Source organism: Carlito syrichta, unplaced genomic scaffold, assembly GCF_000164805.1.
Source record: "Carlito syrichta isolate Samal-C Ts95f unplaced genomic scaffold, Tarsius_syrichta-2.0.1 Scaffold115011, whole genome shotgun sequence".
Taxonomy (NCBI): Eukaryota; Metazoa; Chordata; class Mammalia; order Primates; family Tarsiidae; genus Carlito; species Carlito syrichta.
Genome location: NW_007059107.1, coordinates 118,495 through 132,679, shown reverse-complemented (window position 1 = coordinate 132,679; position 14,185 = coordinate 118,495). Strand labels below are relative to the sequence as shown.

General features: G+C 34.7%; 1 pseudogene; it reads left to right on the top strand.

Moving 5' to 3' along the window:
• Window positions 1–12,850: 12,850 nt before the first annotated feature.
• Window positions 12,851–13,214, top strand: LOC103274714 (annotated as a pseudogene).
• The last annotated feature ends 971 nt before the right edge of the window (window positions 13,215–14,185 follow it).

Sequence of the window (14,185 nt, the reverse complement as noted above, 5' to 3'; positions counted from 1 at the left end):
AACTAAGATTCACAGTGTTAAGGGACTTTCCCAAAGCTATTTCTCTAGTAAGTAGCAAAGACTGAAACTCAGGTCTTTTGATATAAAACCGTGGTTTTAGTCAAAATTAAAACATTTTAGCTTGGACTTTATGAATGTACAATAATACTATCTTTGTATTACCCAGTCTTAATAAGTGCCATTGTCTCTTATTTCTATTTGAGAACTTAGGCACATTCTGTCTCTGCCTCTCTCCCTGTCTCTCTGGCTCTCTTTTTCTCTCTCTCAATCTCTGATTTTGGGTGACTGTTACATATGTTTCATGTGACTTTAATGCCTTTGTAACATTGTTGCAAAGATAGCAACTGGTAAGAGTTTCTGTTTTCACCTCCAATGTAGATATTTAGATATGCATCAAACGCTAACTATGAAATATTTATATAATAACCTAATGAAGACATCACACAAAACTGCTGTAAAGAAACGTTATTGACAGCTGCAATGATGCAACTAACTTTCGTTTCTTCCTCCATTATTTCTCATAAAAGATTACAAAACTTCTCGTATTCCAAGCCATTTGCTCACTAAAGCTAAATATCACCTTACCCATAAAGACAAATATTTGAAATAAAATCCATGTTGCCAGAGACACAGTAGTAATACACACTTTCAATTCAACCATTTCAAAGACAATCAAGTTCACAGCTGAGCAATGACCTGTCTAAGAGAAAAGAGATGTGATGACAGATCAGGTGATTTGACAATGAGGTGCTAATAGCTTAGAGTTATTTTCATGATGTGCTCTCTATTGCTAGAAAGATCCTGTCCAGAACTCAAATTCAGCTCAGTGTTCAAACTGCAGCCTTTGGCAAGGAAACACTACACTTAGCCTATGAGTGTAGTTGTTGAAAGAACTGAGAGTGTTCCTGATATCTGCTGCTTTACTACAAAAAACCCCCAAACAAAACAAAACAGCAACAACAGCAAAACCCAGCATTTATGAAAGAGTAGTCTCTAATCTCAGGAATTCAAAAAAATCATGATTTTTAGGCTGTACTCCAGACCCATTTAATCAGAATTTCTTTGGTTTGGCCCTAATAATCTGAATTTTTAAGAAACTCTACAGTTGTTTCCAATGAAAATTTGAGAGAATCAGCCTTCACTGTAGATATGAGGGAATCAGGATATCAAATATCGAGATCCTGAAGAATACTTCTTGCCCAATGGGGTATACACAGAATAAGAAGTTGGTCTAAACCCCAGAAATACAGATGACCAGTTCAACCAGTTTTATTCAAATTAGTAAATGTTGGTTTCTCTTCTTTGATTTTTCCTAGACTGAGTAGGAGAAATTAATCAAAAATTAAATGCCACAGTTCAAGGAGCTAGATTTCATGTTTTATAATCCTGAGATTATTATTCATGTCTTCATAGACTTCTGAAATTCCACAGAACACTGAATTCATAAATATCCTCAGCGAAATCCTTTAAAGTTTTGAGTGTCACTGTAAAAATTAGAATTCCTCAATACCTCGAGAACTGCTACATGTAAGCAATTTGTCTATGTGTGCAAAGTGCAAAAGGCAACAGAATGTAAGCCAAATATTCACAGAAAAGAGACAACCCTTACAAGATGCTTTTGTTTCTCTAAGTAATTGTGGCCAGTCCTTGCCATGTGGAGAAAGCTCTGAGCAAAGGGAGTAAAATATCAGAAATAATGGGGTTCAATATATCAACTTGGGATAGTCATTCCTAAGAACTGACATTTACAGTTAGGACAGGAGTATGAAGATTGGGTTGGGCATTAATATTGCATTAGGGTTCGAGTGATACTATACAAGTAAAAGAAAATAAGTTGTGGGGACCATTTCAAAATTTCTGACTGGTTGCCTGAACTTAACCTTTAAGGTAAACTTTATGACATTTTATCATAAAATATTGGGTCACCAAAAGCTCAGATCCATATGCAGTCAGCACTCAATCAACCACAGACCTAAATCACTCTCCTGAAAGAATAGCACTATCTAAAAGTAAAAAAGAATGTCAAGATGACTTTGTGTGAAATGGTGGTTTATTCCTGCCACAGTCAACCATGCTGGCTATTTGAGTGATCAAATTAAAGTTTGCTTATAATATTCAGTTAGTAAGCTGACTTCCTTCTTTTTAGTTTTATGATATAACATCTGAAATGATTTAACGAATACACGTATGCTTGGTTTGATACAACCAAAAAAAAAAAAAAAAAATCTTTTACAAGGAAAATTCTTATAGGGACCAAAACTTCTTGTGTGAAAATCTGTGGTTTTGTTTGATGCTATAAAATGCAAGAACTCATCTTCATTTAAGAGCGTGACTGAAGCAACTGTAGGCTGTAACCTCAAGTACACAAATGTACATAGTAAAAAAAAGATACTTTCAACAAGTTTTTCTTCAGACACAAGTTTCTTGAAATGGCATTTAAATAGGTATCAAAGACTTAAAAAAAATATAGTCCTTGAAAAACTATAGTTGCATGGATTTACATGATAAAGATACACATAAATAACATATTACCCATGAGAAAGGAAAACCCAGTGTTAAAAGTTTTTCAACTTTGCCTTACCAATCATTATCTTTCTTAAACTGAATTTAAGACCTTTTGTATTGAGTTTTACATGACAATAATAAACAGATTTTTTTCCTGAATTTATATTTGTAATTTCTTGGCTGTTAGAACTCTTTGGACAGTTTTGCTCACTTTCAAAACACATTATTTAAGAAGAACAAGAAAGAAGATGCCAGAATGAAATTCTTCTGATTTCTCATTAAGAACTGGAACCAAGCCTCAGGTACTAAGGTTCAAAAACCATGGTTAACATTTTTTCTTTCATCTTTCCATTTTTGGAATATGGCCAGGACCAGAAGCAGCAATGTTTAAATGGTGTGAAAAATAATGTTTCTTCTGTATTGCAGACCCGATTGAAAGCGAAAATACATGGGCCTTTATGAGATTCTATCCAAAGAAGACACTGGTATAATTTTATAATAAAGTATTTACTTTTGTGTGTGTGTGTGCTAGAGCGTGCCCTTTAATTGTATTGGTTGCTCCTCTTTACTGCGAACTATAGTACTGTCAAAAAGATCCCCATTAAAAAAATTTTTTTTAGTTATTTTTTTTTTTACACACAGCTTATGTTTTATTTCATAGCATTCCCTTTTCATTACTTTAAAGATGCAGGGTACAATTCAGGATTTGGCACATAAGTGTTCATTGTATAGTACCCATTCTTTTTAATTTCCTGCTAATCATTACCATGTTCCCTTGAGCATTTTGTAGAAGATAGCTTCAAAATTATTACTTGTACACCTTTTCCCAGTCATTATCTTAAAAATGTGTTTGCTGGAATATATTTTTAAAGGCAAAAATGGGTCAAGAAAGCATAGACTACACATTTAACTCAAGATAGTGTTTAGAACATTCACTGACTGAAAATCTTTGCTGTATTGCACGCTAATGCCCATTGGCTATTGTCTTCAAACACTAACTCTCCATGGCTAACTACATAACAATAGTTCACAGAGTTTGAAATTTAAACTACTAAATTTCTCTAGTTCAATTTGCTCCATTTGATTTTGTATTTTTAGTTATTAGTTGTATTATTTATCTATTACTGCATAAAACATTTCCCCAAAACTTTATACCTTAAAACGTTTATTTATAGTCTCAAAAAGTTTTTCTAAGGGTCAAGAATTCAGGAATATCTAAAATAGGTGGTTTTGTCTCTGAGACTCTCTTGAAGTTCCAGTCTAGCTCTTGGTTTGGACTACAATCATTTGAAGCTTATTCCTGAGATTAGAGACTTCTCTTTCATAAATGCTGGACTGTACCTTCTTTGAAATTCCAGTCAAGATTTAGGGTTTCTTTGTTGGTGTTGCCGTTTTGTTTTATTTTGGATTTTTTTGGTGGTAAAGCAACAGATATCAGGAGCACTCTCAGTTCTTTCAACATCTACACTCATAGGCTAAGTGTAGTGTTTCCTTGCCAAAGGCTGCAGTTTGAACACTGAGCTGAATTTGAGTTCTGGACAGGATCTTTCTAGCAACAGAGAGCACAGAGGCTGGAGGATTTGATTCCAAGCTCATTTCTGGTTGTGGGCAGGTGGCCTGAATTCCTTATCATATGGGCCTCTCTGTAGAGCTGATCACAACATGACATCTGGGTTTCCTTAGAGTGAAAGATTTGAGAGGGAGAGAGTGTCAGCATACTGTCTTTTGTGACCTAGTCCCTGAGTTGCACAGCATTTCTTTCACCTTGTATTCATTACAGTCAAGCCACTAAGCGTAGCCTGCACTCAAGTGGAGGAGGCAAGGATCATTGGGGACCATCTTAGAAGCTTCCTACCACAGTTTTGCCTCTGGTCTCAATGACTCACATCCCTTCCATATGTAAAACATAGTCCTTCCAAAGCCTCTTAAGTCATCCCATTGCAGCATTAGCTCCAAATCCAGGATCTTGTCATTTAAATCAGTTCTAAGTGTGAATTAGGATCATTCTGTGAGCTAAAGCAGCAAATTATCTGCCTTATACATGCCCAACATGGTGAAGCAGACCTAGAATAACTGTCATAGGCACTGCTGTTCACAAAGGAGGGGAGAAAGGAAAAGATGACACACAAGTCTTTGGACAATAGCAGTTCTCGCCTATTCAGTCCCGTTTCTGCTTCTCTGATGTTATTCTCCATTGTCTTAATTCTTGACTATCGGGCCATCTCCCAGTCACTCGAGTCATTCCTTTTCATGAAAGGTAGCATGTGTCTGCAGTTGAACAGCTTCTACCTGCTTTCTGCCAGTAGAACTTTGGAAGCCCATTGGCTTCATTTTATTTCATATTGCTTCTTTCAGTCCAAATTGGCAGTGTTTCTGTTGGCATAATTAAAAAAATTTCGGAGGGTTCTTCCGTAAATCTTATTTGGGTCCAATACATTCCACAAAAACCATATTCACATCTCTTAGAGATAAGTCCATCTGGGCTTTTGTGGGGGGACAATGTCTTTAAATTTCTTAGAAACTTGATCCATTGAGATTTGTTAGCTAGACCCTTAAAATATTTAAAGGGCGTTTTGTTTAACTAGATGGAGACTAAGGCACCGCTTTTAAACTTTCTGAGTTATTAACAAAGGATTTTATAGTCATAACTTCAGCATCATGGTTAAACTATGATTTCCTGAGATTTTTCTGGGGTTGACCTTTACTCAGAAGCCACTTAATTTTGGTATTGTTTGCTGTGTGGAGAGCCTGAGAGTTTTCAAAATCAGCCAATGCTGACTTCTTTTTGTTAATAATCATTCCTTTAGCTTATGTCTTGCTTTTTGTATTTTACTCTTAGCAGCAAGAAGAAACCACACGGCACTTTCAAAAACATTTGGTTATAAGTATCCTTAGTTAAATCACCTATCACCAGTTTAGTGTTCAAAATGCTATAGAGTCACATCCAAGGCACTTAAAGTTTTTCACTACCCTCTTTTCCCAATCTTTCCAGCTTGTGACCACTGCTTGATTCCAAAGCCGCTTCCACATATTGGCTTTTTTTTTCTAGTAGCAGTGGGTACCAAAATCTACATTAATTATCTATGAGTAACAAATTATTCTAACATTGAGCAACTTAACACCACAAGAATTTGTTATGTAATGCAGTCTGTGAGGATTAAGAATTTAAAGATGGCTTAACTGAGTAATTCTGCTTTCGGGTCTCTTATGAAGTTGTACTCAAGACGTTGGCTGAGGCTGCAGTTGCCTGAAACTTTTCCTAGGGCTGGAGAATCTGCTTCCAAACTAATTTAAATAATTGTTGGCAAAATGGTCTCAGCTCCTTGCCACATGGACCTCTCCATAGGGCTGAACATGACATGACAGCTGGCATTCCTCAGAACACATGTTTAAAGAGCAAAGATAGCTATACCACACCGCCTTTATGACCTAGTCTCTGGGTCACTTCTGTCTGATTCTATTTGTTATAATGAAATCAGCAAGTTCAGTCCACACTCAACAAAAGATTACACAAGGATATAAATGCATTCCAGGAGGCAAGTATCTATCATTGGGGTCCATCTTGGATGCTGACTTCCTTAATTGCAATAAAATTCAGTTTACTTGAGGAAACTGACTTATTCTTACACAGATTTGTTAATAATTTATATTTGAAACTTTTTATAGCATAAAATATTTCAGCAAGAAAATATAATTAATGGTTGGTGGCATCACTTCTTGAACTATTTTTAATATTGTAGCATAGCACTATCTCATATTTGACAGTGTTGCAAAATTTGCAAAATCTCTATATCCAATATCACCTTGGTCTTTACATTAAGACAGTGAGATGGATGGAGATGAGTATCATCTCCTATTTCTAGATGAGAAAAACTCCCAGGAGCTTAAATAATTTTTTCCAATCATGTGCAAATAGAACCCAAATTTTAGAGATGCATTTCTCAGTGATGGTCAACATTAATACCAGTCTATATGCATTTCTACTGTTACAACACCACTCTCTATTCAAGCTGAAATGAGAAATCTGTGAATTAAAAGAAAGTAACAAGTTTTAATAAGATTGCTTCATCTGTATTCCAAAATTATACTAAATAATTTTATTTATTTATTTATTTATTTATTTATTTATTTTGAGTTGGAGTCTCACTTTGTCACCCAGACTGGAGTGCAGTGGCACGCTCCCAGCCACCGCAGCCTCGACCTGCTGGGCTCCGGCGATCCTTCCGCCTCAGCCTTCCAAGTAGCCAGAACTACAGGCACGTGCTACCACACCTGACTAATTTTTTTTGATTTATTGTAGAGACGAGGTCTCCCCAAATTGCCCGGGTGGGTCTCAAACCCGCAGGCTCAGGCAATCCACTTGCCTTGGCCTTCCAAATGGCTGGAATTACAAACCGAGCCCTCGAGCCCAGCCAATAAATAATTTTAGAAGCAGCATATAATGTAATATTCTTAAGTTACTACTGAATATCAAACATATTTTATCGTTAACTTTTTAAACAAAATATTAAATTAAAACAGTTTTATATATTTAAAGAAAAATATTCTCTGTTTACTTTTTCTTCTTATTTTGTTCTCCCAGTTCTTTTTGAATTTCTCTTACTAATTTTAAAAATTTTTTCTAGATCACTGATTCTCAATTACAGAGAGTCAATGGTTCACAGATGAATAGGCATCACACACTCATCTGTGTTTATTGTGGGGCCTACACAGGCCGAATGGCAAGCAGAATATACTAACGGGGATAAAGTATACTAAGGGGAGTTTACTATTACTGACAATATGATTACCATCAGATTTTCTAGATATATATTTAAAATAAGTTATTGGAATTCAAGATTATTTATATAATAAGATGACCATTTTTTGCTGGTATTAGATGAATGTAAAGTATAATTAGAATAGCATATAAAATAAAAATATCACATATAACTTGTAGACTATATTATTTATATGCAGTTCATAATAAGTAGTCATTATTAACAAATGGCTGGAGTCATAGCTCACATATGGGATGAATTCAACATGAATTCAGCGCATAAAGCTATTTTCAAGAACAATCAAAATTTATCCCAGAAAACTCCTTAAGTAGCTAATGAAGTGGGTTAAGTACAGCATGCACAATCTTTTATTAAGTCTAATGGAGTCAGTTTTTCCTTCGTGGTAAGAAATAGATTTCTGGGTCTAGCTTTTGTGTGTGTGTGTGTGTGTGTGTGTGTGTGTGTGCGTGCGCGCGCGCGCGCATATCTGTCTGTCTTAATCTTGTACATCACATTTAGCCTGATGAGAAGTTTCCACTTAAGAGTTAGAGGTAACTGAGTGGCCGAAGAGTGTTCGTAGTCAATAGGTCGCAGGTGAAGAGGCATAGCAAACTCTCCCATGTTTACTCTGGGACCTACACCGGCCAAATGGCAAACAGGAATCTGTAGCACTATTTGTATTATTTGTTTTGCTTTATTTTCTTTCTCTTTTTTTGCTCTTGCTGAACGGAGAGTTATATCAGCATAAGTTCATGGAACACATGCTGTAACTACTTTGTAAAATTAACTCTGGTGTTGATTGCAAATTACTGGAGTTTTAAAATTCAGTGCAAAAATGTTTTAAGATTTTCTTTTTGTTTTTTGTGTTTGAAAGCAGAAGTTATTGAGAGGACAGAAAAGCTCCCACAGTGGGAGAGGACCCAAGGGGGTTGCCCTTAAGATTTTCTTAATATGAAGTTCATGGAAACATGACAAGCCTGTGAACATTACCAGTCACATTTGTGACTTTAGTAGAAAGCTTTAGGACTACTGATACTATAAAAAGTTACCCCAGCTTGGTATTCTGGTCCTTGGGAAATAAGTTTTGTCACGTGGCATATACTTTAGGTAGGAAAAAAAGTGGTTGTGAAGGGATGCAGAGAAAGTCTCTGAATGTGGCCAATGCCATATTACTAAGTTTTTCTGATGCTACTATGGTAGAAATTATATGTTGCCATATAATATATACGAAAGTGTTAAAAATACAGTAAATTAAAATGCTGCAGAAGCAATATATGACTTGAATAAATCCTCATGGCATTTCTCTCTTTCCTATAACTCCTAAACTTTTTGGATTTCAGTTATTTAATCTAGTTTTCTTTCTAAATTTTAGCAGGAAAATATTTTTTCCCCCAGGTACCATTTCCTTGCATTGATTTCTCTGATTTCCTTTCCTCTGAGTAAAAGACTATCTTACTTGATGTTCCACAGAGTTTTATAAAAATACAAGTTGTCTATGATTTTAACGTATTTTTTAAAAGGGGAGCTGTGTGTCTAAAGTATTAAAACACTGGGTTACATTAAGTTATCTTGGCTTTCTTATTTCAGGAATTTCTTGAGATTTTGATGACTAATGTGATTACATTTTCTATTTAAAAATTTCTATTTAAAAAAAGGACAAAATTGAATACATTTTGAAATGCGTAAGCATTTTTTGAACTCAGAACATTCTCTCCTTTTTTCCGGAAGTATTTTTTTTTTTTTAATGGAAACATCGCTCTTCTTTCAGTTTGTTTCACCTTATTGTTCTGAGCTTCCCAACTTGGAAGTAAAATTTGAAAATACCACCATGAATCGAGCCTATTTCAAAATCTTTTTGTCTATGTTAACAACAATGCTACATAGCTCTGCACCAAAGCTTATACTTGAAGCCATAAAAGGGAACAAAAAAACACAAGTAGTCATAGAAATAAATTTATGTTGTATTAATTCCAAAATGATCTTACTTAATTTTTCTTTATATAAGATTAATGTTAGTATCTCTGCTATATCCATATGTATAGCAATGTGATTTGCCTTAAATCACAGCTAGGAAGCAGCAAAGCTGGGATGTAACAATGTGAATTCACATGTTGTGTTTCCATGTTCATTACTCTGTCTATAATATCAAATACATTAAAATGTGTTACATAAAACACAAATGACCCTGTACATGTTGCCTGATTCTGTATAGTCTCTGATTAATTTGGGAAAGTAAGAAGTGTAGAATAACTTAATCACATTAATATCATGAAAAATGGTACATGCAGACGTGCTTAACAAAAATAAAACAGTTGCTTAGTAATAATTTATCTTGTATTCATATAACAGATTTCTAGTTAGTAGAGTACTTCATTCACTACTGAAATATAACTCTCTGGTGTGAAATAGAACAACAGGTCAACAATACATATAATATCATAACATGGTTGTTGACAGAGTGTAAGAAAAATAGGTTTTCTGAAAGAACTAGAAAAATTCTACAAATGCCAGTTAAAATTAAAACAACACCTGTGAAACAAAATGTTGCATGTCTTGGGGCATAGCCAAAGTATACATTTCTTACTTAACAAACTTGACATAGCCTTCCAAAAGTCAGCAAAAGTCCATAATTGGACAGCTTTAAAATTGTGAGTCAGGCTCATTGTACAAGACCAACAGTTCCCCTATACCAAAAGCCAGAAATAGAAGCTTGTTGCAAACGTACCACAAGAAGTTGAATTTCAAAATTTTAACAAAATATTAGGACATTAAATTCATCAAAGTATAAAATGACTTTCACACGATTATCAAGAGAGTTTTAGTCCAGTTATGCAAGGAGGGGACAATGTTTAAAATTAATTAATGTAGTTCACTATTTCAATAGACTAAAAAGAAAAATCATGTGACTACTCATATAAAAACTTTCAGTAAAGTAGAAATAAAGAATTTCCTCAAGTTGACAATACAATCTCACCTTTGTAAAAAAACTAAAGTTAACATAGTACTTAATGTTGGAAAGCTGAATACTTTCCACTTAATATGGGGAAGAAGACAAAAATGTCTGCACTTTCCACACTTATTTGGCATAGTACTTGAAATTCTAGCCAGCACAATAAGGCAAAAAATTTTATAAAAGGAATAAAAGCAGATTGAAAAGAAAAAAAAGTGTCTATTTTCAGATGCTTTCACTATCTATGTAGAAAATTCAAAGGAATCTACAAAATAATTTTTAGAACTAATATAGAAGTCCAGCAAGGTTCCAGCATAAAAGATCAGCAGATCAAAAGATAAAAATCAATTGCATTTTTATATACTAACAGTGAGCATGTAGAAACTAAAGTAAAAAATATAATAACATTTACATCTGTTCCAAAGGAAGTAAAATACTTAAAACTAAATCTAACAAAGCATGTACAGCATCTCTATGCTGAAAATTACAAAATGTTGTTGAAAAAAAATCAAAGACTAAGATGCATAGCCATAATATGTTCACCAATGAACATTTATATAACTAGCCCTGAATTGTACCCTACATCTTCACAATAAAAAAATTAAAAATTAAAAAAAGAAAACTCAACATTAGTGAAGATGTAAATACTCCCTCAGACTAATTAATTTTAATTTCTACCACAACCTCAGCAAATATTTTCGTAGAAACAGACACATTTATTCTGAAAATAATATGAAAAAGCAAAGGTACTAGAATAGCTTAAATAATTTTTAAAATAAGAGAATAAAATGGAAATATCTACTAGACATTAAGGCTTACTGTACAGCTATACTATCAATATAGTATGATATTAGCAGAGGGATAGAGAAATTGATAGATGCAACAGAACAGAGTATCCACAAATATATGTACACAAATATGCCCAACTAATTTTAAATTAAAGTGCAGAAGCAATTCAATGAAGAAGAATAGCGTTTTAACAAATAGCACTAGAGCAATTGGACATCTGGGTGGGTGGGGGGGGGGATGAGAAAAGAAAGAAAAACACACCTTGATTTAAACCTCTCATCTTACGATGAAATCAACTCAAAAATGCATCATACACATTTACATGTGAAACGTAAAACTATAAAAAATTTAGAGAAAAATATCGGAGAAAATCTTTGAGACCTAGGGCTAAGTGACTAGTTCCTAAACTTGACACCAATACATAATACATAAAAGGAAAATATAACAACTTGGATCTTATAATAAAATTCTTGCTTTCTTAAGAGACTAAAAAGACAAATTAGACACTGGGGTGTCTATGTTGGATGAAAATATTTGCAAATCACATATCTGACAAGGATTTGCATCTGCAATATAATGAACTCTCAATACTCAACAGTTCAAAAAAATTCAATTAGAAAATTGGCAAAAAACTTGAATAAACATTTCATTGAAGAGGAAAAACAAATAAAAAGATGTTCAGCATAATTAGTCATGGAGGAAATTCAAATGAAAACCAAAGTGAGCGTTTAGGTATAGTGATAACCGCACCTAGTGATAGTAATATCAAATGACTCAAAAGAAAATAGAACAAACGTTAAATGCTAGAAAGGACACCGAAAAACTGGACCATTCATATATTGCTGGTTGATATGTAAAATAGTATAGCCACATTGGAAAATAGTTTGGCAGTTTTCTTAAAACTAAACATGCAACACCAAACAACCTAGTAATCACATTCTTAGTTGTTTTATTCCAGAGAAATGAAAACAAATGTTCACACTAAAACCTATACACAAATGTTTATAGCAGCTATGTTCTTGGAAACCCCAAGATGGACACCTAGATATCTTGAACTGGGTGCATGACTAAATAAAATGTAGTATGTATATACTGTGGAATACTACTCAGCAATAAAAATGAGCAGAGACTATTGACAATATACGACGACTTGGATGGATCTGTAAGGACTCATGTTAAGTGGAAAAGCCAATTCCAAAAACTTACGTACTGTATCATTGCGTATATATAACATTTTTATATAACATTTTTGAAATAAAAAAAAATGTGGAGGTGGAGAACAGATTAACGGTTTCCAGGAGTTAAGGATGTGGGAGGAGAAGGTGGGTGTACGTATAAAGGGATAGCACAAGGGAACACTTTGGGGGAGATTGAACAGTTGTTGATTGTGATAGTGTTACATAATTTTTTTTAAAAGTGGGGTAAAAACATCTTCTTTTAACTTTATAGTTTTAGGAATAATTTCATCAAAGTAAAAAATAAGAAGGAAGCTATGATAATAAATTGTGATTAAACATTAGCTTCTGCCTTTAGAAAAATAAAAAACTGAATAACCTGATTAAATAATGTTATAGTTCATCTAGAAATCACCAGAGTCACGATAACATGCATTTCTATAAATGTATTAAAAATATACAACTATGTCAATACATGAGTTAGAAGAAAATATTTGAATATTTTTATAATATTGGGGCAGGAAAGACAAATATAATCTCAGAGACAGCATGAAGAAAAAAATTGAAAAATTGTCTACGAAAAGTTTAGAACAACGTGATGCAATATTTAAAAGGCAAACGAGTTGTTTTCCTCGGAGCAGGCGGCCGCGGCAGTGGTGGCTTGTGCAGCAATGGCCAAGATTAAGGCCAGAGACCTTCGGGCGAGAAGGAGGAGATGCTGAAACAGCTGGACGACCTGAAGGTGGACCTGTCTCCGCTGTAGGTCGCCAAAGTGACAGGTGGCGTCGCATCCAGGCTCTCCAAGATCCGAGTTGTCCTTAAATCCATTGAGCTTGTTCTCACTGTTATTAACCAGATGCAGAAAGAAAACCTCAGGAAGTTCTACAAGGGCAAGAAGTACAAGCCCCTGGATCTGCGGGCTAAGAAAACACGTGCCATGGGCGCCGGCAACAAGTAAGAGGAGAGCCTGAAGACCAAGAGCAGCCGCAGAAGGAGTGGCTGTACCTACCTCGGAAGTACGCGGTCAAGGTCTGAGCACCCACGGATAAAACACAACTGTCTGACTAGATAGATAGATAGATAGATAGATAGATAGATAGATAGATAGACAGACAGATAGATAAATGGCAAATGACAGGCTGTGGAAAATATGTTTGCAATTCATATGATGATCAAATGCCAATTTGTTTTATTTTTTAAAATTAAAAGGTAATAAATATGAAAAGCAACAGAAAAGCAAACCAAAAAAAATTGTAAACAGTTAATGCAGAGAAAAAAATAATACACACTACTGATACTGACACTCATAAGAACTAGGCCAACATCAACATCTGGTTCAATTTTGAAGAGTGGTGAGTATGACTCCGTGCTTAAGTTACTTGTATTTCTATCTTACTGGTCCAGCAAACAAGAAATTAAACAGGATATGCATGAAATGATAATACAATTGAGTAGACAAGTCCCCAGGCCCACCCTTGTTACTCAAGGAGATTGATTTGTGGTTCATTAGTCAAGCCAGGCTCGGTAGAAGAAGATATTCACAAAATCAGTGGATCTCAGAGTCCCAGGTTTGTAGTTTTTACATCATTTGGTTGGGAAAGACCTTCTTGAATCTCAAGAGTTCATCTGGTCTCAAATATGATTGCATACTTGTTTCTGAGTCACAGGACTTACTGCAAAACTGTCCTAAGCTAAATCTAACTTAGGAAAGAAAGAGGGGGAGAGAGAGACACACACAGACACACACAGACACACACACACACACACACACACACACACACACACACACACACACACACACAGACCTGTTTAATAGTGTTTAATATTGATAATTGGTTAGGGTGTATTGAAGAGAGACAATTGTTGAGGAGAGAAAGGTCAATACAATCATTTTTAGAGGGGGCAATCTTTAACTTTACCTAAGCCCTGTGATCCTGGAAAGTAGCAATGGTCAAGAAATTCCCCTATCACCTACCCTTTTGTGTTCCTAGATATGGCTTATTGCA